At 44.2% G+C, this 12,556-nt stretch overlaps 1 protein-coding gene across 2 annotated transcripts in view; it reads right to left on the bottom strand.

Moving 5' to 3' along the window:
* TCF25 (TCF25 ribosome quality control complex subunit) overlaps positions 1-12,556 on the bottom strand; it is a 486,799-nt gene that overhangs the window by 364,733 nt on the left and 109,510 nt on the right. The window lies entirely within an intron of this gene.

Here is a 12,556-nt window from a genome sequence, read left to right on the forward strand (position 1 = left end):
GGTTAAAATTGTGTTTTCCTCCAACCAATCACTCACACGTAGTAAAATGTGTCGTGAGTAGATTTTCTGGAGGATGTCCATTAAGCTAATTGGCCGGTAGTTACAGGGGTCCATCCTATCTCCTTTTTTAAAAATTAAAACAATCTCAGCTCCCTTCCAACTTTCAGGGAATTCTAAAGTGCAGGATAGTTTATTGCACAAGTAATTAATGTAAGGTGCCCATACTTTTAAGTCGTGCTTGTATAGGTCCCCCGGAATCCTGTCCAAACCTGGGGCTTTGCCAGGTTTTATTTGGCTTATTGCCAGCTCTGTTTCCCCTAGAGTAAAGACAAGGTAGTCTGCTGGTATTTCGTGGCTTGCTGCATTCGTGTCCATATGGGGGGTCATCATATTTTTTGTATAAATTTGTGAAATGGGTAACCCAAGTTTGCTCGTCCAGAAAAGCATCCTTAACTACCCTACCTACATGATTCCCATTTGCGACTAGCCTCCAGAAGGCCACATTATCACGCGATCTGGCGGCTAGCAGCAGTTCAGCCCATTTATCTTCCTCCCATGCTATTTTTGAGGCCCTTTGGACAGACTTATAGTTATTCCTTGCTTTTTGTATATCTATTGGAGACTTGGTCTTAATCGCAATTAATAATTCCCTCTTTGACTCTCTGCAGGATCTGTCGTACCATGGCTTACTATGGGACAGATTCTGGATCTTTTGCTGGTTTTTTTGGGCATTTTGGTGACTAATAATTTTAGGTCAGCAAAAAATTTCTGATGTATTGTCAAGAAGGGCGTTTTGGTTTCATCCTCAGACGTTAAGGCTAAGTAGGATCCAAAGGTCCCAGCAAAAAGTGAATATATTTCACTAAGGATGTCACTGTGGTCCAATATAAATGGCCATTTAAGTGATCTCCTATTATTACTAATGTGGATCTCGAGATTATCAACGCCACTTTCCTCAAATGGGAATGGTTGAACTATATCGATAAACAGTGAAACATCTAGAGTCAAATTTAAGGGAAAATGATCACTTTCGATCCGTTCCATTACTTCGAGGTCCAAAAGATGTGGCCAGAGGGGTATGGAAGCAATCACAAAGTCTAGGTTACTTTTATAGTTGTTCCTACTGAAGGTTGGTTTCTTCGAGCTATCGGATGGTAACCGTCCGTTACAAGCCCTAAGGAAATGCTCCGTGCACAATTTAGTCAGCTGGAGAACCAATGTTGTACATTTGACTGATTTAAAGTTCTCCAAAATTGGGATTTTATTCGCCTGGTCTTCCTCGTCAAAGATTTCACTAAGACCCAAGACTGGCTCAAAATTCCAATTTAAATCACCAGCCAGGATAACAAAGTCCTCCCTGGGGTCCAACCCACTCAGAAAACAATCTAGTTTAGAAAGGGTTGGTGATTCTTTTGAAGAGGGTAAGGGCCTATTATAGATGTTTATTAGGAATAATTTCTTCCCATTACAAATTGTGACTTTTAGAGCTAGTATATCTACTGAATTTGTGACTATCACCTCAATGTTTACCCTTAGATTTATTTTCACCCAGATCAAGAGTCCCCCCGACGGCCTTCCGCTCCTAGAGGGGATTGCACCAATACCATAAGCCTTGTAGCCCACCCTGTGGGGCGTATCCACTGCCCAGGTTTCCTGTAACAAACAAAAATCAAAAGACTCTATAAAGCTAGCCCACTCCGGATCCCTCAGGTTTTTTACAATTCTAGCTATATTCCAACAGACCAGTTTTATCGGCACCCCAAATGCAGATGACCTCTCCAAGAAAACCCTCGGCATCTCTTCACAACTAACAGGAACCACAGATTGTATTACCATGGGTGTTTCCTCTGGAGATGGCATTTTGCTCAGAATGATTGTGGGTACTACCAGTTCTTCTTGGGTGTTTGTGTCATGAGGTACAGTATTGTCCAATAAAAGAGATACAGGATTCACCAATACATCAGGTTTGTTAACAACACCCACATCAGAAATACTCCTTATTTCTTTTCCCTCGCCCCCCAGCTCAAGAAACATCAATCGCAGTTATCTAGACCGCTAAAAATATCGAATCTATTAGAAGTTTCTAGAGGTGTGAAGGGTTTTAGGTGATCCATCCTTCTGTTCTGGGAATTATGCGTTTTAGCTGATGCGTAGTTCCATCCCATGGAATCTGGGGCTGTCACAGGACAGGGAACATAATGCAAATTCCTTGTGCTCTGTAAAATCGGGGGGTACAGGGCATATTGATTGCTCCCAACATTCTGTGCAGTGGGGTGATTAATTGGCTGGGTTTGGGTTGTATACTGAGGTGGATGGTGCTGGGGTGGAAACACCACTGACCTTGGGTAAAAATACGTTAGTGGTTTAGGGATTATGATGTTATTAGATCTACCTATCTGCCAGTTTAGTATGAATTGAACAGCATTAGGATCCCTAAAGTTCACGACCACCACGTCCCCATCGATATCTTTGGGTCTACCCCCCAACCATTGGAGACGTCGAACATGGACAAGTTCACCATTAATATGATTTGCAATTGGCCTGTATAAACTCAGCCAATGCATAATCTTGTTCTTTAGTTGGGCGAAACCCTCCCTCTTGTTTTGGTCCAACGCAGGCACCCCTGTTAGGACGACCACGTAGGGTACTGCCTCTGGCGGGAGTTCAGGCAAAGGAGTCCTTCTAGGTTTCCCCCAGGTATGTCTGGTTTCCCCCACCTCCCTTGTTGATTTCCCCAGAAGTGGATTAGATGTGTTGTCAATGGTTTTGTTTGCAGCATTAGCCGACGGTTGGTCTTGAGTTTTTTGTTGGGGCGGTTTAGGGGGTGGATTATGCTGGACAATCGCTGTCACTGTGTCCCCCGTGGATTTAGAGGTAGATGCTGATGAAGAAGGAATGGCAATAGGGATGGTTAAAGGTGGTTGAGCTGATGTTAGACTATTTTGTGATGCGTTATTTAAACCGTTGTTAAGGAAAACATCCTTACTTCCCAATGCATGCTCAATTTTACACAGTCTACATTCTACTTCCATCAGCCTCTCCAAAATAGATGCCGAGTAGGATTTAAGCAGACTCTCTATGTTTAACAATGTCACAAGACCCTTGTCCTCAATGGGCACATTAACAGCCACACTAGTGTCCATACTGTCCTCTTTATCTGCAGACAAATTTGGTAAAGATGGAGATGAGGTATGGATCCCCTCTATATCTGCTTGAAGAGTACTAAGTTTCTTAGCAGTGTTATTAGCCTTTTATCCGAAATCAGAGCAGCTCAACTTGGGTTGTAGCAGATCCCCCCTTTTCCGCCGTTTTTTGTTCGGCGGAGGTCCATAGTTTTTTGGCAGGGGTATCGTTTTTTTTGCCCTGTTACGGAGTAATTTCGCAGGAGGCGGAACATTTCCCTTCAAGATGCTAGCACCGCTTGTGTCAACAGTTGAGGGTAAACCATTCATGTCCGTCTTTGGAGGAGTATTTGGTGGGAGCACAATCACGCTTACTTCCAAGGGCTGGCTATCCAAGATATTTACCGACTCAATAGCTATTACATCAGTATCAGTGTCAGTGGAACTAGTGGCGGGAAGCGATGCCAGTGAAATTGACTTGTTTTTTAAACTTTCCACGGAACGGCGGCGCTCCGCCCGCCGCTCCGCCATGACAATTTCCCTTGAGATATCAGGGGAGGATTTGGTAAAGTAGTTGTCAAGGGTTCAATTTAAAAGTACACCCTGTTTATCTGGCATGGGCTGGTCTGAGTTTGTAGAAGACATTTACATTAAATAGTCCAACGGGGCTACAAAACAAACTAATATTAGACAACCTCGAAGGCAATCAGTACCTGTCGGACAGGGGGACGTGCCCAGTCTGGTCGCCTCGGTTCTCTGAGGGTCTAAGAGGGTCCGCCCTTAGTCCGGGCTTTGTCCCGGGATCTGTTCCGCACGCGCGTCCCGCTCACGCGTTGCGTCACCAGGTCTTGTACCAGAAGGTGGATAAGGGGAGGAGTCACGGGAAGAGGCGGCAGGTGTGCCAGGTGGTCCGCGCACAGCCTAGTGGGCCTCGCAGTCCCGTCCTCCGTATCAGCAGCCTTCTCCCCTGGCGCTGCTTCTCCTTTCCAGTGGCGGCTTCCCAGCAGGGATACAGGCGGTCACAGACTCCAAATCTCCTCAGCGAGCGGCACCCCTCTCTTGTTGCTGTCTCTTGCTACATAAATAACCGTCAAGTAACAGCCATCCGTTAAAAGAGCGCGATCCAACTGAATGACGGAGATTTACACGCGTGGTGGCTCCTAGAACACTACAGAGGAACCCCGGTTGCTGCCAAGGAAAAGTTTTAGTTTTGAGGAGACTAGTGATAACTCCCCTAAAACCTACAATGCACCAGGATTTAGACAACACCTCAGATTGCATTTTTCCACAACGGGTAAGAGTATGTGTAGATGTGAAGTGTTATAAGGTCAGCGGACTGAATAAGGGAAGTACATTAGTAGAATCAGTAAAGGTGAAACTAAAAAACCACGTTGAACTTGAATTCAGGAGGAGGGTATGGAACATGTGAATGTAAGGCTGCAAAACGAGTGATACGGCCAAGTAATGTATTCTGTTTCCAGCATATGCTGCTGTGGATCACATGCTGTGCTTAAAGTGCAGAGCATTACCCAATCCTTAATGTGGTGTCTTGCAAGCAGAGGTGTGATACGTATACGTGATACGTTCAGGTATGACCAGCATACCTGAATAGCCAACTCCAAATTCCACGCGCTCAAAAGGACCCTACGATCAGCCCAGCTCTCCTACGCCGTGGTCACCCGCACCAGAAAGATCGATCAGGAGGCCGCTCGGTCCCCTTCCTCGCGGCCAGAGCCTGGAACGCCCTCCCTCTCCACCTCAGGCAGACAACATCACTCCCCATCTTCACTAGAAACCTCAAAACCTGGCTCTTCGACAGACCCCCTGCTTGATGGACTGCAACCTGCGAAAACCCCCTTCCCTAGCACCTTGAGACCCTCATGGGTAAGTAGTAGCGCTTAACAAACATGTGATTGGTTGATTTATAGGCCAGGGTTTTTAGTACACTTAGTATGACTTGTTCCTCGAGTCAGGCTTGAATATCCACAAAGTAATACATAGTGAAAGTCTGAAAAGAGGACAATGTAGCAGATTCACATAGGTTTGAAAGAGGGACATTACACAAGAAGTCCATTGTGGCACCTTTTTTACACAGGGAATAAGCTCTAGGTACAGTTGATTTATTCCTGTTCCCGGTACCTGCTGCTGGTCTGATCCACTGAGCTCTGTTGATTGACTCTAGACATTGAGGATGTGACTGTGAGACTTTTGAATTTCCAGATTGATTGATTATTTTGTTCCTGTTACTTTATTCATTCCCTGAAATTGGGACCAGGTTGGACTTGTTGGCACTCTTTCACACTTCTTCCTGAAGATGATCTTGCAGGCTTTTTCACTCTAAGAGACCAAAACATAAACGACGCATCCACTCTGACCAGTATTTAAACACCCCTAATTTGAATTGACCTACATCTCTGAAGGAATTATGGTTTAAGAGTCATGTATTGGTTGGGTAGATTTACTGTTGCCAATGATCACTATTCAATGAATTGTGATTCTTATCCTGTGATTATTAGGTGACAGTTGTGCTTTTATGATCCTTCACGATCATTTAGTGAAGTGTGATATATATGTGTGTGTACATTGTATATATCAAATTGAATCATCTTCTATATTGTATAAATATATTTGTTATAATCTTCTTAAAGAATGCCTTTTTATATGGATTCATTCGGTGAAGTTATTTCAGGATTGTTAGTGGTTGGGTTCATTTGATACCCATCACATAGATCGATTAAAAAAACTAAAACAATATTGCATGTGAATTACTTCTACAGGACATTCTTGTTTGATTAATTTAAGTCTTTATCCAGTCTCGGGGGGGGGAGGGGGATTTATTGTGTAGCCCTATTTATTGTGTAGCCCTATTGTATTAATTTGATACAGACATAGTATGAATTTGATATTGGAATAGCAATTTTAGATACATTAAACAATCCACCTGGTTAGCCCAGCTGAAAAACATTTTTTTTCTAAGGTGAGGATGTGCAAACGTTTGGTTTTCTTGATGGGTTAGGTACTGTCCATATAGTATATCACGGCTCTTCTAACAGCTGAAGTAGGTGCTCCTTTTATTGCAGCTCACTGTGGCGATTGAAAAAACTAAATCAGGGTAAGCCAATTGGGTTAGTTGATAGGAAATGGCCAGCCTACTTTTGGCAAGAAAAGAGGGTGAGTTTGAAGGATATACTCAAAATGTATGGCCCTGCATAAGGGGTTCCCCACTGGTAAACTTTGGATTTCACAGCTTCTCTTATGGGGCGTGGCAGCCACGAGGAAAGCTACCATCCTTGAGATAAATTGAAGGAGACAATAATAAAGAGGCTTGAATGGGGGTTATATGAGCCTTGTAAGGACAATCATGATGTCCCATAGCAGGATTTGTGGCAGTCTTGCTAAGATTACTCTCTTAATCCCTCCATGAATGCATTAACAAGAATGCTTGCAATGGTGATTATTATTCCCTCTCCTTTGACCTGTTCCTAGCTTCCCCTGGGAGATGCTTGACCATGCGTTCCATTTCCTCCATGTGATAAGTCATACCTGGCAAGATATTCTATGGCGTTAACAATGAACCATTGTGTAGAGACTAGCAAAGCCAGTCGTTTCCCTTCACATCGATCTTCTTACTTTCCTTGTCTGGAGGTGGAGTATCCTAGTTGTATGAATAACTAGCAGCCCGTCCCGACGTTGTCCGGGTATGAATTGCTGCCAGCCAGTAGTAGATTGTTTTGTAGGATTTCGTTTTGATAGCATTTCTTATCTGTGACAGGCCTGTCAAACGCTCCGATTCACAGTGCACTGCTGATGCACTTAAGAGTGCGCGTTCAGTAGTGTGTGAACTCTAGTTTCCCTACTTTATTTTTCCTTGCAATATTATATAGCACGAACTCGACAACATGGCATGAGCACAATTTACATTACAGAAGAACACATTCATTTGTGGTAGGCACGGGGAGACAAAGCGATTTGCCTGGAATCACAGGAAGTTGAGCTGATGCCGAGATTCGAACGTAGCTCCCCAGCTCAAAAGTTCGCAATTCTAGAACTTGTGGCGGGAGGTGTGTCTGAAAGTGTATGTCGGTGCTGGCCATCAATGAGAGAGACCTGTGCATTTTTCAAATCGGTGGTGAAAAAATATGAGTATGTTGCTGGAGATGTGGGCCGCCGTGCCAACAATGTACTTACCGTGGGAGGGTAAACACCCATTATTCTGCAACTTTCTTTCCGCATACCATCACTCCGCATACTTTCCTTACGAAAGTACCATGACTCCGCAATGCCATTATAACGCATGGCATTACATTTTATATGCTTTTACCACGCATACATTTACAACGAAATTCGTTGTAAATGCATGAAAGGTAAAAGCATGTTGTTTTTTTTAAGGTAAGTATGGGTATAGGGGTATATGTTTTGGGGTACTGAGGTATATGTTTTGGGGTGTTTGGGTATTTTAAGGGTTCAGATATAGTTTTGGGTTATGGTGTACAGGGGTAGTTTTAGGGTTTAGGGATAGGTATGGGTTTTGGGGTACAGGGGTATTTTTAGGGTCCAGGGCTAGGTTTGGGTTTTGGGGTATAGGGGTATTTTAAGGTTCAGGGGTAGGTTTGGGTTTTGGGGTACAGGGTTATTTTTATGGTTCATGGCTAGGTTTGGGTTTTGGGGTACAGGGGTATTTTTAGGGTTCAGGGGTAGGTTTGGGTTTTGAGGTACAGGGGTATTTATAGGGTTCAGGGCTAGGTTTGGGGGTAAAGGGGTATTTTTAGGGTTTAGGGAGAAGTTTGGGTTTTGGGGTAGAGGGTATATTTATAGGGTTAAGATAGGTTAGTGTTTAAGGGTGTTGGGGTATTTTAAGGAGTATGGGTGGGTTATGATTATGGGGTGCAGGGGTATTTAAAGGGAGCAGGGTGGACACCCGGAGCTGGAATGTACAGAACCTGGGAAGAAAAAACAATGAAATATTGGGCACAAAGCTCGCTTTTTTTTCCGAAATCCCGCGCCCCGCACACGCGCCCAGCACACGATATGAGACATGGCATGAAGGGCGGAACGTACCACACGCCCCCAGCGTTTGTCACGCCCCCAGCACACGCCCACAGCACAACGTAGACACGCCCACAAGGGACTACTTTGCTGGCACGGTTCTTTTACCTTTTAAATGTATATGGTGGGGGTCTGCATAGCCTATATCCTTTTGCTGCAACTGCCCTTTCCAACGCTGTATTGGGTGTTGTGATTGGTGCTGTGGTTCCTGAGATTACCCGCCTCAAAGGTTTGGGCTCTCTCTTTATTATATTACTATAGACTAGAGAGTCTGGTGGTACATGTCTGGCTAAACGGTGGGTCTTACGGTGTGGGCATGAACCTTTTTCTTGACTTTTGGAACAACCACTCTTGTTTGTATAGGGTCACTGAACAGGTTTATCTGAGCATGTACAGGCACTGCATAGTGCAGTTGAGCTTCGAAAACCTATCTAAAAAGGCAGTCCTCACCCTCCATTTCTATATTCCTAGCCATGTTATATTGCGCAGTGTCACTGATGATTACAGCGCGATAAGCAGAGGTGAAATCTGGTGGAGAAGCCCTAACAGAGTATGGTTCTAAAGAGAAGTCATCTCAGCCCTGTAATCATGCCAGATGTCTTCTTGTTGCTCTGCTGGCCCTGTGTCGTGGTACAGGAGCAGTGGATCTGTGCAAATGTCTTGATCAGTGTCCGAGTGTAGAGAGAGTAATGGGTACAGCTTGGTGGGGGTGGCGGGATGGTGTCGGACTTCTCCTTTTAGGGGTGGGAAAGACTCAACGCTCCTCTCCACTAGCATCCTCATAGGTGAGCTTCCATTTCTTGTGGGGTGACAGTGTGGTGGAGGAAGTCAATCAATCAATCATTTGTAAGGCGCAGCACTTACCCGTGAGGTTCTCAAGGTGCTGAGGGGAGGGGGGAGTGCTGCTACTGTCCGAAGTGCCAGGTCTTGAGGAGTTCTCTGAAGGTCAGTAGGACTTGGGTCTGCCGTAGGCGGATGGGGAGGGTGTTCCATGTCTTGGTGGCGAGATGGGAGAATTATCTGCCGCTGGCGGTCACTCTACAGATACGGGTGACAGTGGCGAGGACGTGGTCGGCGGAGCGGAGCTGGCGGGTGTAGAGGCGGAGTCGGCTGTTGAGGTACGCTGGTCCGGTGTTGTGGAGTGCCTTGTGTGCGTAGGTGAGGAGCTTGAAGGTTATCCTCTTGTTGACGGGGAGCCAGTGCAGGTCTCTCAGGTGGGGTGTGATGTGGCTGTGACGAGGGATGTCAAGGATCAGGCGTGCAGAGGAGTTTTGGATGCGTTGGAGCCGGTTAAGGAGTTTGGCCGAGGTTCCTGCGTAAAGGGTGTTTCCGTAGTCCAGTCTGCTGCTGACGAGGGCCTGGGTGACTGTCCTTCTCGTTTCGGTGGGGATCCATTTGTAGATCCGGCGGAGGGTGTTGAAACAGGAGGAAGAGGCGGTGTTGACCTGCTTCGTCATGGAGAGGGTTGAGTCGAGGATGACCCACTAGTTTGCGTGCGTGGTCGGTGGGCGTTGGAGCAGTTGCTAGTGTGGTCGTCCACCAGGAGTCGTCCCAAGTCTCGGACAGCAACATGCCAAGTGACATGGTCTATGTTTAGTATTCTCGGTCTAGTGCCAGGTTTCTGCCCTTCATCTTCTTGAGGGTGTGATACAGTCAGAGTGAATGTTGTGCTTGGCGTTGACCACAATCCTGAAGACTGGTAGGTTTCTTCTCTGCTTCAAAGCTCAGTGCCTCCCTATCAAGAATGTTCCAGTGTCAAAGGTGTCTTAAAGATTAGAAAGATCTCAACCGCAGTGGGTGGAGCCAACTGCATCGCCTTCTATGAAGGATACTGATCAATGTATTGTGATCTCAGGGCCTTCCTTGCCATATGGCCGGGGTCGTTTTTGAGTTAGATCCCTGGAGGGATGATCATCGGTGCCCACTCAACTCCAAGGATGTTGTGCTCAGTCCTCGGAGCGGATGCCTGAAAACAAAGGTGTAGTCCTTCTCCAGGGCACAGGTCTTGTGGAGACCTATGGAGATTCCTGACCTCCGGAGTAGGATTCATGGAGAACATGGGCCCGTTCCACAATATGATCTTATCCCCTTCATCACAGGAGTAGTCTCCTTCAATATCCTTGATAGCTGTGATAGAGGTGGATTGGTGTAGTCCTGGTGCTGCATCTTTACATAGTATATCCACTTTCTGTCCCTTCGTTGCCAAATAGTTTTCTTAAAATGAAAGGTGCTACATAAGAGGAGATGCTTTGGTCGTGGTCCCTCGGGAGACACAGGTTACAGACGGTTGTATCCATTTATTGTATTGACAAACTTTGTTCATTTAGAGGTTAGCTCTTCATTAGTGTCTTTATATCTCTGACTTCAATAAACTTAAGTCTACATTAAGATGTAACACCAAGGAAACACCTGTATTCGTATTTATATGATGTAATGGAATGTTGCTTTTAGACTTGCATGCCCTTGTGTCAGGAGCACGCCGTCTGGCTTTCACCTGCGTGTGGGCCTTTTTGGTATTTATTACTCTTAAGAAATATCTCTCAACACCTCGGTTTCCTGTCGTAACAAATTGGTGACGATTTAAATAAGGAAGGCCCACAGCAAAATTACGAGCCATATTTAGGACAAAATTTCAGAGACAGCAAAACTTTTACAAATTTCAAGGACGTCCAGAGTGCAACAACATAAGGGAAAGGAAGAACTTCGGTACTGACTCCAAGCGCCTGCGAAACTGAAAACGTATAATCTGGTTTTGCTTGTATTATAAAAAACAAAAAGCCTAGATCAAAACTGTACTGTTAACTGAAACAACCGCTGGTGGCTCGCTACGCAGCTCTTCAGCTCGTCTTCGTGTGCGTGCATAGCTCTGTGACGTTGCTACGGTCCTACGCATCCTCGTCCAACCAAGAAGTGTTCCGGAAGGGACACCATAGTCACGTCTCATGTCTGAAACGCATCGACATGCCGTCATCTTAACTTCATTATTGAAACATACTGAAGGAGCTCGTACACGCATATTTGTCTCATCGTGAAGATGACAAACATTTCTTTGATTACTAACTAACGCAACAGTAAGGAAAAAAAACACAAAATTAACCCTGTTGTGCAGCTGCCAATTCAAATGTATAACAGGAGTTAGCCGTGGAAGAATCGGAATAATTTATGTTAAGACTTTTTGGGGGGAAAAAAGGGATTATAATATAAGATGTAATAACTCTGCCAAATCTAAAAAGAATAATAAAAAGGATATTTTAACAGTAACAGCACAAAATAATGTAATAAAGCAAGCTCCATGGCACAGAGCAACGCTATTTGTGTACCAGCATATTTTTTGAATGAACCTGGGAAATCACCCATGCGCTGAAAAAATGTACATAGAGCGTTTGAAAATTATTTAATAGCGATAGATGGCAAAGAATATAAAGCTGAAAGAAAAAAAACAATAATGTTTGGGTTGCTGGGCAATGCTGGCCAAGAAATCTTTGACAGTTTGCCAGAATTTGAAAATGCACCTGGTCAGTTTATACCAATGAATGAATATCAGGAGCCCGTCAAGCGCATGGAAAAGCGATTTTTAGAGGAACCAAACATTATGGTAGGGAGACACAAATCTGCCATGCAAAAACAATCTGAAAGTGAAAACATAGAGGAATGCATTGCAGCACTAACAGTTCTTACGACAAGTTGCGAATTCAACGAGATGATGGATATTTATATCAGAGACCAATTTGTATTTCATTGTTATTCAAAGATACAGGAACGGTTATTAGCAAGTTGAAATCAGACTTTATAGGAAGTGATAGACATTGCAAAGGGAATTCTAAAGTAATATCCAATGAAAGTTTGCATACTACTAATGTTTTTGCATTACAGGAAAGGAAGAAGTTCGAACAAAAGCCTAATTAGAGAAACAAAAGTGGAAAGAATAATGAAGGTAAAACTTGCATGTGTTACAGGTGTGGTTAAAAAAATCACTTAGCAGATTCTCATCTTATAAAACCACAAAGAGTAGTTATAATACTAAGGTGAAGATTAATTCTATTGAAGAGTTTGATGAAGAAATATCTTCAAACATAGTGTTAACTGTGGATGCACGAGAAGGTAAAATAAGAGCACCATTGGGAAATGTACATATAGGACAAATAGAACTACAGGTCAGGGCAGATTCTGGTTCACGCATAACAATTATATCAGACATATCATTTTATAATTCATGGAAAGAGGTGGTACTTCAAGATACTGATGTAAATCCCAAAGCATTTGGGAATTTTGACATTGATATGGTTCGGTTTTTTGAAGATACTCTTAATTTCAAAGGAAGAACCATACAAACAAAAATCTATGTGGCTGAGAGAGGTCGCAATATTGGAGGATGGAAAGATTTAGTA

This window comes from Lissotriton vulgaris, chromosome 12, assembly GCF_964263255.1.
Source record: "Lissotriton vulgaris chromosome 12, aLisVul1.2, whole genome shotgun sequence".
In the NCBI taxonomy this organism is placed as follows: domain Eukaryota; kingdom Metazoa; phylum Chordata; class Amphibia; order Caudata; family Salamandridae; genus Lissotriton; species Lissotriton vulgaris.